Source organism: Panthera leo, chromosome D2 (assembly GCF_018350215.1).
Source record: "Panthera leo isolate Ple1 chromosome D2, P.leo_Ple1_pat1.1, whole genome shotgun sequence".
Lineage (NCBI taxonomy): Eukaryota > Metazoa > Chordata > Mammalia > Carnivora > Felidae > Panthera > Panthera leo.
In genome coordinates, this window is record NC_056689.1 from 35,060,664 (window position 1) to 35,072,220 (window position 11,557).

An 11,557-nucleotide genomic window follows, 5' to 3' on the forward strand; every position below is an offset into this window, starting at 1 on the left:
CCAGTCAGGAACTCCACCGGGGGGCTTCCCAGAGGAGGCTTAGCGGGTGCGAGGCCCCCGGACCCCGAGGCCCGGAGGCAGGTTTGTTGAGGTTTAGGGGGTGGTCCGTGAGATCGGCTAAGCCGAGGAAGATCGGAGCGAGCTGGAGAGACTTAGAGCACAGCCCTGACCCCAGCTGGGAGGCGGTGCAGGAGGAGGGCTCAGTTCCGGGTCAAGTCTCCAGGAGCCGCTGACGTGACCTCCAGTCAGACGCAGAGGGCGGGACTGACCCCGGGCGCGGGGTGGAGCCTGCTGTCTGTGCCTGGGCTGGGCTGGGGTGCGGCTGGCTGGGAAGCACCTGCCCCCTTACCTTCGAATCCTCTGCATCCTGGTTGGCCCCCAGTAAATGTTTCTCTGACCAGACTCTGAGCCTCATCCCCAGGGTAAGGGCTGCTGGTCTCTCCTCTCCCAGGGCTGAGCACACAGCAAATGATACATAAGTGCGGCCTGAGCAGTGTGCTGGAGCGGCACCCCGCTCCTTGCTGCTGCAGCTGCGGGTCTAGACAGTCAACACAGTAACCGTAGGGGCCTTCCACTGAGTACCAGGCCTTCTAAATGCAGCCTACCTATGAGGCTGGCATACTATTCCCATTTTCCCGAGGAGGAAACCAAAGCTCAGAGAGGTGCCCTCCTCACTGACTCCATGCGCTGAGACCCAGCAAGATCCAGACACCCAAGACGTGCTTTCCTGGCAGCCGTGCTGGGCTCTCTCCACCAGGCCACCGGCCTGGGGGCCCTGGGCTCAGCTCTACCTTGTCTGGCAGTCCGGATTTGGGCAGGCCCCCAGCTCACACCCGAGCCTCCCTCCCCAAGCCTGGCTTCCGGCGGGAGCCCCGGAGAGGGGGGGGGGGGGGGCGGGGAGCCGGCAGGGAGGGGAGGCATGTCACCATATATCCCCGTCAGATTAAAAAACTAATTTGAAAAGATTAATGTATTCCATTCTTGTTACGCTGGCTCTGATACCTCTGGGCCCGCGGCCGCTCTGCCTCCTGATTATTGAATTTTTATGGCCTGGTAATTAATTGCAGATTCCCTGTTTTGTTCTATTTCTTTTTCTCTGACATTTTAATTTCAACAAAAAGCAGTGGTCTCCATGCAGGCTCTCTCTGGAGATCCTAATGGTCTATAAAACAGAATGACTTATAGACGTGGCACCCACTTCAGTTGGCGAGCGATTGTTTGAAACCTTGCTGATCACGCAAAATTTAATTTTTCCACCTCCCTCCCCCGTTTGCTACTCATTTCTTGTCTCTTGCATTGCAGCACCGGGGCGTCTCAGCTCACAATGAAGGGAGCAAAGTGTCGCCTTGGAATCCTACAGAGCCTTTTCCAGGAGGCTGAAAACAAAGTCAGTGTTGCTTCTTTTCCTCAGAGGTGCCCCTGCGGTGGGGAGGAGGGAGCTGGGCCTCCCCAAAGGGCCATCTGGATGTGGGCAGCTGCTCCCAGGGCCATGAGGGGCTGGGCAGGGGGAACACCATTTCTACCTCTCTGGGTTGCCCTTTTGGTCCCATGCAGGTCAAATGCCCCACTAGGCACCCAGGAACTCTCAGGCTGGTAAGGGCAGAGAAAGTGGGTGCCTCTTCATGCCTTTAGGTCCATACCAGGAAGTGAGAATTGGCCCCTGACAAATTCTTAGCCAAATCAGGGCCCTGGAAACAGCTTTCCACAACAATGGGTCTGGAAGAGGCCCCTGAATTTCTATCATGACACCCCCAGCTTCTACTTCTGAACTGCTGACATCACATGGGTTGGATCCTCTCTCCCAGGGGCTCCCCAGGACTGTGCAGGGCAGGGTAGGGGCAGAAAAGTAGGGTTGTGGAGTCAGGTCAGGCCTAAGCAATTGGAAGATGGAAGTGTTCAGGGGCTGCACAGGTAGGTGAGGGGAAGCAGTAGGGGGCAGTGCGGACTGGGGCACTGAAGAGCTCATGTCCCATCCAAAGGCCTGGCAGCCACTTGGCCGCCTATGCCGCCATGTGGGAAGATGGATGCAGTGTGGCCAGAGCTTGTGAGTTCTCAAAAAGGGTTGAAATCTGGCTTGTAATGTGAAACCTCACCATTTTAAGCATTTGGATTAGACTTTTGTTTTTTTTTAAGCATTGCTTCAGCCGAACTGAATACATCTTTGATGTCTGGGTTTGATCTGGCCCCTGGGACCACCGTTTCCTCTGATTGGGAGCATGTATCAGAGGAGCTGAGACGTGGAGGTGGAGTCTGGTGGGGCCAGCTGACGCCTCTGCCCTGCCCCCACCTCAGGAATCCTTTTCCTACCTTCGGGCTCTCCATCCCCTTCCCACGCTCAGTGGGCTCTTCCCCAGCAGCTGTGGGCTGCCAGGGGCACCTTGGAGCCTCTGTCCAGGTCTTGCCTTCTGTAGGCCTCTCCATATAGAAATTTGCAGCCTGAAGTCTGACCGCATCTGGGTGAGGTTTGCCAAGCTCCCCAGGGAGGATGGCACCTGTTCACCTAAGACTTTGGGGGTGTGGGCGGGGGCAATGCCTTAACTCCAAGGCTCTGGGGGTGTTTCAGGCCAAGCAGATGGAATCAGAGAGACCATGAATTAGGGGCTTCTGGGGCTTCTCAGATGAGGTGGGGACGATGGAGCCCCACTGCCTGCTCCTGCCTTCTCTGTGCTGAGATGCTACAGACCTGGCAATGCCCCGGCCTCCCGTGCCCTGGCTTCCTTATCTGGACAGGCCCAGTGGGAAAGCAACAGCACGGGCTCTAGAATCAGATGGACTTGGGGTCTGTCATTGGTCCCATAGCTCCGTGGCTGTGAGTTCAGAGTTTCTCAGCTAGAAAATGAGGGTGATACTTCTCTACCTCTCTTGCTGTGTACTGACCACCCACAAACGTGCGGGCTTTAAACAGCCCCCATTTATCATTTCACAGTCCTGTAGGGCAGAAGCTGTCAAGGTATGGCTGCATTCTCTGCTTGGGGTCTCGCCAGGCTGACGTCACAGTGTTGCTGGGGCTGGGGTTCTGCCGGGCCCCCCGGCTCTTTTCTCAGCCCACTGGTTGTTGGTGGACTTCAGTTCCTTCTCATGAAGCTCCTATGTCAAGGCCAGCAAAGACATCTTGGATCTTTTTGGTGCTTCAAATCACTTTGCCTTTCTCTTCTGCCTTTAAGTGCTCCTGTGCTTATGTTGGGCCCACCCAGATAATCTCAGGTAATGTCCTTATTTTAACGTGACCTGGTTAGTAACCTTAGTTACATCTGCAAAGTCCCCTTGCCATTTAAGATAAGAACCACAGGATTCGCACTGATGGTGGATGTCACAGAGATCATGGGGGCAAAATTCTGTCTGCCACAATCCCCGATGACCTTGGTGTGTGTCTCACGATGTCATCTGTTTCTTTCCTCCTGTTTTTTTAAATGTTAAAAAAAATTTTTTTTTTAATGTTTGTTTTTGAGAGAGAGAGACAGACACGAACGGGGGAGGGGCAGAGAGAATCTGAAACAGGCTCCAGGCTCCAAGCTGTCAGCACAGAGGCCGATGTGGGACCCGAACTCGGGAACGGGGAGATCATGACCTGAGCCACACTCAGACGCTTAACTGACTGAGCCACCCAGGTGCCCCACTTTCCTCCTTTTTTGACGGGATGGCCAGGGCTGCCATGGTGACTCCTGGGCGTCACTGCTTCTGTGGGGCATCTTGGCTGATCCTCAGGAGGCTTCAAATGGCCAAGACTTCATGGGGCCCTTCCGAGAACGGGTGGAGAGCGTCTCCTTGCAGCTCTTACCTCTCCACGTTGAGACACTGGCCTATGTTGTGGGTCCTTCCTTCCCAAAAAGAAGACAAGCATACAGACTTCTCAGATGCCGTTGCAAGCATGTGACCTTGCTTCCACCTATCAGAGGTGCTGCACGGGTCCCGAATGCCAGTGTGGGCGCCGTGCGTTGGCTGTGTGGAGATTGATGCCCTGGCAAGCAAGTGTGGCAGACGTGGATGTTCCCGCTCTGCTGGGTGGTTTGGCGGAGCCCCTTCCCACAGGTGGGCTGTGGCGGGAGCTGTGTTCTAACTAGAAGAGTCCCAGGAAGTGAGTGGGTGGAGCTTCCGGAGGTAGAGTTCCTGGCTGTGTAGCACCCAAGCCCGGTTCTCTGGTCTCGCCAGTCTGCTGTTTGCAACGCAATGGAGTTTATCTGCAGCCAAGTGGATTCTGTTGTTTGCAACAAAGTGAAATCTGCTGTTTGTCACAGAGCAGCTTGTGAGATTTGCAGTTAAGAGTCCTGCCTGGTACACTCTTTTCTGTGGGGAAGATTCTTCCACCTCCAACAGACACTGTTAATGTCAACCTAGTCTACTGTCTGCTTCTTTCTTTGTTGCTTGCAGGAGCTCATGTTGTTCAGGCAACATGCCCAACTCTGGGGGATGAACCGTGATGGGTCTCAGACTGGCATGACCATCCCAGTCCTTTTTTGAAGATACCTGCTGTCTCATCCTCACCTGTAGCTCTTTTCCAGCCAGAGATAAAGGGGTGCTTCTTAGGACTTTTTCCTCCTTTTTTTTTTTTGTTTAGCTTCTTCCTACCTTGAATGGGGTTGTGTAAAAATGAAATGCTTGGAAACATAGCAGCCCTCTTGTGGTTGTGAGGCAATAATGTTCGGGATTAAAAAACCCACACAAACAGTAAAGATGGCAAAAGGAATGATGGTTGGTCCTTGAAGACCTTATCTAGCCATTGAACCAACACCAGCAACTGTTTGCCTTCAGACTCCTTGTTACATAAGAAAGTGGAACCCTTTGTATTTAAGCAATGATTAGGGGGCGCCTGGGTGGCTCAGTCAGTTGAGAGTCCGACTTCGGCTCAGGTCATGATCTCGCAGTTCGTGAGTTTGAGCCCCACATCGGGCTCTGTGCTGACAGCTCAGAGCCTGGAGCCTGCTTCAGATTCTGTGTCTCCTTCTCTCTCTGCCCCTTCCCCACTCATGCTCTGTTTCTGTCTCTCAAAAATAAATAAATGTTAAAAAACTTTTTAAAAAAAGCAACGATTAGGTGCATATTCTTTTACTGGAAGCTCAAAAGCATTCCTGATACAAACAATGTGGCCTGTTCCCACAGGAGTGGTTTGGAGTGGATCCTGAGATAACCCTGTTTGCTTTTTCTTCAGGCTAGAGTGTCAGATTCCCCACTGTACTCAAAATCACACCCTGCAAAAGTGAGGCCCCATTTACCTCAGGGGTGAGCTTTCTCACAGCAGACGCCCCATCCCTTGAGGCAGGCCAAGTTCCCCCCCCTTCCTGACAAGTCCAAATAACAGCCCTGGGTACTTCCTCCCACCCCTGTGCCCCTCAGACCCGACACATCCCATGGACACCTCCCAATCCCTGGTGAGGTAGGCATGTCACCCACACCCTACAGGTGACTCTTAGGGGAAGTAGCTCATCCAAGGTCTCACAGCCCACAGCTTGGGGGACTCCCCCCTCCAGAGGGATTCTCTGTATTTGCCTTGGAGGCAGGGGCACAGGGACTTCTGTGACGATGACCAGACAGGCGAGAGATTTTGTGCAGTGAGCTGGGGATGGGTGGGGGAAGCCCCTGTCTTCCCAACATAATAGTCAGGCTTCTGCTGCAAAAGTGCTGTGTAACAGTCCCAAGTGTCATTGGCTTCCAAAATAACCATGCACTTTTCTCTCCTGGGTCGGCAGGTCAGCTGGGGTGCTTCATTCAGGTGATGGGTTCAGATCATTCTGAGACCAGCGCATAGGAGCAAGAGGCCAAGCACCCAAGTGGTTCTAAAGCCTCTGCCTCAGTCAGGGCTGCTGATGTTGCAGTGTCCACAGCAAGTCACTTGGCCAGGCTGAGTACAGGCGCATGCGTAGTCTACCCCCTCAGTGGAGAAGTCACGTGGAGAAGGGTGTGGGCGTGCAACCCCATTACAGATGGCAGGCTGAAGAGGCAGGATCAGCAGTCCAATCTAGCACAGGCCCCGAGGGGGTCCCCAAAGTTGTGGGTGCAGAGGCTGTGGATTGGGCAGGGCCTCAGCAGGGCAGGTGGGCCAGGGTTGTGCCAGGGGCCGAAACTGGACTCCCTAATCTCTTTCTTAGAGGAAGGACGTGAAGCTCTGGGGGCCAGAGTGTTACCTGAGGTAGTAGGCGTGAGCCTCTGCCCGTGCTCCCTGCCATCCTGAACCCCGGTCCAGCCCACGGCACCTGCTTCCCTGGGAGGGAAAACTCCCAGCATCTGTCTTTCCTCCATGCTGCCCGCCCGGGCTCAGCACAAGCTGATCCCTCACATACGCCGTGAAATATATCCTGGGACTCCAGAATTCAGACTGTGTCACATAGCACACCTCTCAGCATTTGTTTTACATCTGGTGGCCTGAAGCTGGCCCGGGGACATATTTTGTTTGCCTTTATCAGTGTTTGTTTGTTTGAATGAAGCTAACAGGAAAGGATCAGAAAATTTCACAAAGAATTCAGCTTTGATTTCCATTCCTTTTGAAAAGGAAGATTTTGGTGTCTGGGTGGCACAATCAGTTAAGTGTCCGTCTCTTGCTTTCAGCTCAGGTCATGATCTCAGAGTTCACGGGTTCAAGTGAGCCCTGCATTGGGCTCCATGCTGATGGTGCAGAGCCTGCTTGGGATTCTCTCTCTCCCTCTCTCTCTGCCCCTCCCCTGCTTGCTCTCTTTCTCTCTCTCTCTCTCAAAATAAACTTAAAAAAAAAAAAAAAAAAGAAAGGAAGATTTGACAGCAGCAGGCCCATTGTGCAGCCTGGCAGGTTAGCTGGCTCTGTGTGATGCCTGCCCCCCTTGGGTCATGTGCTCTTGTCCTGGTCTCCACTGCTCCCTGCTGCCTCAGACCTGACACATTTCACTCATATTTCATATTGGTCTTCTGTCCTGCTGGCACATGAGCTGTGACCTCTGATTTAATACACTCCCCCGAGGCCCAGAAGGAAGGGATATCTGTGCGGGATACATAGCCAGTAAGGGGTCTTTATTTCTCTTTCTCTCTTCCTAAGTACTTCATAGGCATCCTGGAGAGAAAACCCTCTTTTGGGGTCTACACCAGGAGCCCAGTCTCTGCCACCCACTTCTACTGGCTCAGACCGGGGTCCTCTCCCTTGAGGCAAAGCTATTCGTGTCATGGCTGAAACTCAGAATGCCATTGGCATCGTTGCCCTGAGAGCACAATCACCTTCAGGGGAAAAACCAAACTGAGATGAAGCTTTGGGAGATGTTATGGGAACATAGGTCCCTGAGCTATGTATGGAATCCCCCTAGATAGGTAAAAATGGGATACTAACTGCCGATTCTTATATAGCACTTGCTGTGTGTCAGCTACTTTTTGCAACTTCATATTAACTCACTTAGTCCACATTAACCCTGTGAGGGGGAAGGTGTAATTTTTATCTCTGTCTTACAGATGAGAAAACTGAAGCACAGAGAGGTTAAGCAACTTGCCCAAAGTTGCACAGCTTATAAGCGATAGAGTTGGGATTTGATCCTAAGGTTTCAGGGCTTACAGTTCTTAATCACTGAAGTGTCCTAGAGGAAATGCCTACTGAGGTGGCTGCTTTTCCTGTAACGTCTCATTTCACCCTCAGACTTGCCCAACAAGGTAGGGTTGGGTTTGGCTGGGAGTGTCAGAAAAATCCAAAAGAATAGCAACTTAAGCAAGAGAGAGTTTGATCTCTATTTTATAGAGATTGAGGTGATAAGGAGGCTCCAGGGCCAACATGGACTCAGGCTTGTACTATGCTGTGCTGCCATCCTCATCATGTGGCTTCTCCTCCCTGAGCAATATGGCTGCGTGAGCTCCAGCCATCACACCTTCATCCTAGTTTTCAGCAAAATGAAAGAGACAAAACAGGACTCTCCCCTTTCCTTTGAGGACACCTCCTGAAAGTTTCACTGGATCCTTCTACTTGCATTCCTTTGATCAGCACTTAGTCATATGGCCACACTTCAGTCTAGAAATAGCCTTTATTCTAGAGCATTATATGCTCAGAGAAAAATCAGTTCTATAGTTAAACTTAAGTGGGAGAATGGATACTGGGAACATTTAGCTGCATTTTACAGATAAAGAAACTGAGACTCAGAGAGGCAAACAGCCTCCTGGAGGTCACACAGCCAGGAAAAGGTGAAGTCTGGATCTTCTGTCCCTGGGCCCTGTGGAGCAGATGGGGCTCCAAAAACACACTCTGCCAATTTCCTGGGGGATGAGGGGAGTGGTGGATGTGTGCATTATCCACTTCCTAGGCCCCAGAAACACCCAGGGCCCAGGGCCTGCTAGTCAGACACTCCCTTGTGCCGGCAGCTTCTCTGGGCCCAGATCCGTCATCCTGGCACCAACCATGCCCCGGGCCTGACTCCATCCATCCCACTAATGCCGGCATCGACTGCGCTCGGGCACGTTCCTGAGGCGGCCTCAAGAGCGCTGAATAATTCAGGTCTGCGTAATGGGATAATGAATTTACTGACAACCCAGTGTGGTCTCGGTACTTACATTTCAAGAAATACTGACTCCCCAGGCCTGCTCAGCAGGCTGGAGACGTACACATGCCAAGAAACTGTTGCCTCTGCCAGCCTCGTGGGGTTCAAGACTGATTGAGTGGAGACCCTGCTTTGCTCTCACTGATCCTTCCACTGCCCGGGCAAGTGGCCAGTCTGGGAGCTGGGGTTGTCCGGTTGGAACTTTGGGGTGAGGAGGAAGTAGAATCAAAGAAGCTGGGAAGGAAGAGCTGGGAAGGAGTCTGGCAGTCCCTTGGTCCTGCATGCCCATTTTATGAACAGGGAAACTGACGTTGCAGAGGGGACAGGCCTGTTCTCTGGTACACCGTGCTCTGTGGCTGGGATTGCCAGGAATGGCTTAGGGCTCTGGGAGGACACTTGCTTGTTTAGCTTCTAACCTGCTGGTGTGTGCATTCCCCCAGCTGCCGGAGAGTTGCTGCTAGTGGCTCACAGCTGCCCCTTCACCGGAGGGAGGAGAGCTGCCCCACCCCGAAGGCCGCACCAGCTGGGCGGGCTGAGGCCAGTGGCTGGCGGATGTGGTGGTACAACAGGCGCCCCCAGACCTCAAGGTAGGACGAACTCTGTGATGCTGATCATGCTCCAGGACCCTCAGTGGGAACAGGCTGCGGCTAGACTTAGCTTTTACCTTCCCCTGTTATGCGCGCCCTCACTCCCTTTCTCAGAGCCTCTCCCAGTGAACCATCTGAATAGGCATCCCCGATTCAGGCTCTGCTTCTGGGGAGCCCACCTAAGACACCTGCGTTTCCTGGTCTAAGCCCTCCTTTCTGAGGACTTGCCCCAGAATGCTAAGAGGGGATCAGAGCCAGGAATCCTTATTCCTGATCCTGGCTCTGCTGTGTGACCATAAGGAAATCACTTCTCTGCCCTGGGCCTCAGTTTCCCCATTTGTATGGTTGGGGTTGGGGGAGACTATCTCTGGTCCCTTCCAGCTCTGAAGGTCTATGATATGACCTGAGACGCCAAGAAGCCTTCTCCTGCCCTACCTAGCCTCACATGTGTGTGGAGCCCTACCATTGGGGTGTTACCATTTTTCTCTGAACCTTTAAGATGCAAAAGTATCTTGAGAATGAGTTTCTCATTGGGAGATCATGCTGTAGGGCAGAATCTTTTAAGGTGGGATCCTTGATCATCTGCACTAGGATCCATTGTCTGAAGGGGTGTTGTATTATTAATATCCTCCCTCCCGCCCCACTTTTTAAATGTGGTGCATGATGTCTGGAGTGGCAGCAGCTAACTTTCAACCATGAGGAGCAGTATGAAATGCCAACAACAAGGTAAGGACAGTGAACAGAAATGTAGAAAGAAACTTGTTTTTGATGGAATTTCTGAATCATTGCACAAAACCTGAAAATACCTACCTCTCAGATCTCAGTGTTTGAGAGAATTAACTATCTTTATTGCTCAAGGAAGTCTTTTTTTTTTAGAAAAATGTTTAATGTTTATTTATTTTTGAGAGGGGGTTGAGGAGGGGCAGAGAGAGAGGGAGACACAGAATCTGAAGCAGGCTCCAGGCTCTGAGCTGTCAGCACAGAGCCCAACGAGGGGCTCGAACTTATGAGCCATGAGATCAGGACCTGAGTCGAAGTCAGATGCTCAACTGACTGAGCCACCCAGGCGCCCCACTCAAGGAAGTCTTGGTTGACTTTTCTGTTATTTGTAGCCCAAAGCATTCTAAAGAAATCAACACTAAATCGTTATAACATTCCTTTAAATTAGGGATTACTATTAGCTCAGAGAGGTTAAGTGACATAACAGAGGTCACATAGGTTTCAAGTGGTAGCACGCTTTTGGGCTGGAGCTTTCAGGTTGGGAGGGACTTTGATTATTGATAAACACTTAATTCCTGTCTCCTCGGCTGTATGTGTCCTACTGTAGCCTGACCACTGGGAATGATCTATCTCCCTTACCATTCTGGTCTTTAGTCGTTCCTTCCCCCACCCAACCCACCTTGGGTCTCAGCTTAAAGACCTGAGAAAGGTCCCTTGGCGGGTGGGGAGAAGGAGGCAGCAGATAGCCCACTGTTCATTCCTCCCTGCAGTTTTCCTAACAAGTGTGGCCAGATTCTGGTACAAAAGACTGAATAGAAGGTCAAATCCATCTTGGAAATAATTCTAGCTTCTAAACAGCCCTAGACCCTTGTGGGGGATTACAGCAAAGGAGAGAGAGAAGGAGCCTAGAGACAGATAGACAGATGGACAGAGGTAGGGAAGAAGAGGAAGAGAGAGGGAGAGGTAAAGAGGAGGAGCGTGGGAGGAAGCAAGAAGTGAAGGAGCTAGTTTTAGAGAACAATATTCAGACAAACATGACAATGAATCTCAGCTCAGGCACAGACCCAGCTTCGGCTTCTTCATCCTGTGATTGAGTAGACTAGTAAGGGGGTTGGCAGGGACAGAGGGTGCAGGGCTGAACTGTAGCAGATACTCAACAAATGGGCACTCCTGCCCTGCACACACTGGTCTGATGGTCTTGGTTGCTGCTCTGAGGGTGGAGGCAGGATCGGAGAGGCGGAGGATGTGACCTTGGACAAACCTTTGTTCAGCCTCCTCCGGAGATCTGAGGCCTGGTGGGGAAAAGGGAGTGCGCACACGTGTGTGTGTGTGTGTGTGTGTGTGTGTGTGTGTGTGTGTGTGTGTGTTTGTCTGTGTGCGTGTGTACACCCCCCGCCCCCTCACTGTCCCAGATTAGGCGCTTCCAGGTGATGAGACACCTGGATGTTGCCCTTCACAGAAAAGTGGCCTTGGCAGACTAACAACATAGCCAGAGATGCTTTCATCTCCTTATCAGCGGAATGGGCTGGGGGAGGGGTAGGGAGCAGATTTGTAAAGACTCAGTACAAAGGAGAGAATTGGGGAGCCACAGGAGGGGTTACATGGGGGGAGTAGCTGCACCAGACCCTAAGGCTGAGATGCCAAACCTTGGGGCTTATGGTGTGTGTGGGAGTCTCTCTGAGGGGCCTGCTGTCTGCCCCAGAGCAGTGGGGAAGGAGGGACAGAAATGAACAGAAGAGGAAGGGTCTCTGTCAGGCACGTAAGGACCTAAGTTTG

General features: G+C 52.2%; 1 long non-coding RNA gene across 1 annotated transcript; it reads left to right on the forward strand.

The window, feature by feature from the left end:
* The first annotated feature begins 307 nt into the window (after window positions 1-307).
* LOC122202353 lies at window positions 308-9,039 on the forward strand. Its single transcript, XR_006194610.1, has 3 exons — window positions 308-422; window positions 1,303-1,387; window positions 8,915-9,039. It is a non-coding gene; the product is annotated as an uncharacterized LOC122202353 (long non-coding RNA).
* The last annotated feature ends 2,518 nt before the right edge of the window (window positions 9,040-11,557 follow it).